We start from the raw sequence: 543 nt of genomic DNA, 5'->3' as shown, positions 1-543 counted from the left end.
TTTTTTTTTTTTAATTTTTGGGGGGGGGGGTTTTTTTAAAGGGGGTTTTTGGGAAAATTTTTAAGGGGGGGTTGGGGGGAAAAAAAATTTTTTGGTTTTTTTTTTTGGGGGGGAAAATTTTTTAAAAAAAGGGGGGGGGTTTTTTTAAAAAAATTTTTTTTTTGGGGGTTTTTAAAAAGGGGGGGAAAAAAGGGGGGGGGCAAAGGTTTTTTAAAAGGGGGGGAAAAGGGGTTTAAGGGGGAAAAAATAAAAAAGGGGCCCCTTTGATTGGTTGGGGTTTTCCGGGGGAAAAAAAAAATTCCCCCTTGGGGTTAAAGGGGGGAAAAAATTTTTAAAAATTTTAAAATTCCAACAAATTTTCCCCTTTTAAAAAAGGGTTTTGGGGGGGGGGGGTTTTTTTGGGGGGGAAAAGGGGGGCTAAGGGGGGGTTTTTTTCCCTTTTTTTCCCAAAAGGGGGCCCCAAAAAAAAATTTTTTTTTTGGGGGCCCCCTTTTTTAAAAAAAAAAAGGGGGGGGTTTTTTTGGGGTTTTTTTAAGGGGGGGG

At 39.6% G+C, this 543-nt stretch overlaps 1 protein-coding gene across 1 annotated transcript in view; it reads right to left on the bottom strand.

Annotated features, from left to right (window-relative positions):
* LOC119591539 overlaps positions 1–543 on the bottom strand; it is a gene marked incomplete at its 3' end in the record, with an annotated part of 14,360 nt that overhangs the window by 942 nt on the left and 12,875 nt on the right.

The sequence above is a fragment of the Penaeus monodon genome, chromosome 28 (assembly GCF_015228065.2).
Source record: "Penaeus monodon isolate SGIC_2016 chromosome 28, NSTDA_Pmon_1, whole genome shotgun sequence".
In the NCBI taxonomy this organism is placed as follows: domain Eukaryota; kingdom Metazoa; phylum Arthropoda; class Malacostraca; order Decapoda; family Penaeidae; genus Penaeus; species Penaeus monodon.
This window is presented reverse-complemented; position numbering and strand designations above follow the sequence as displayed.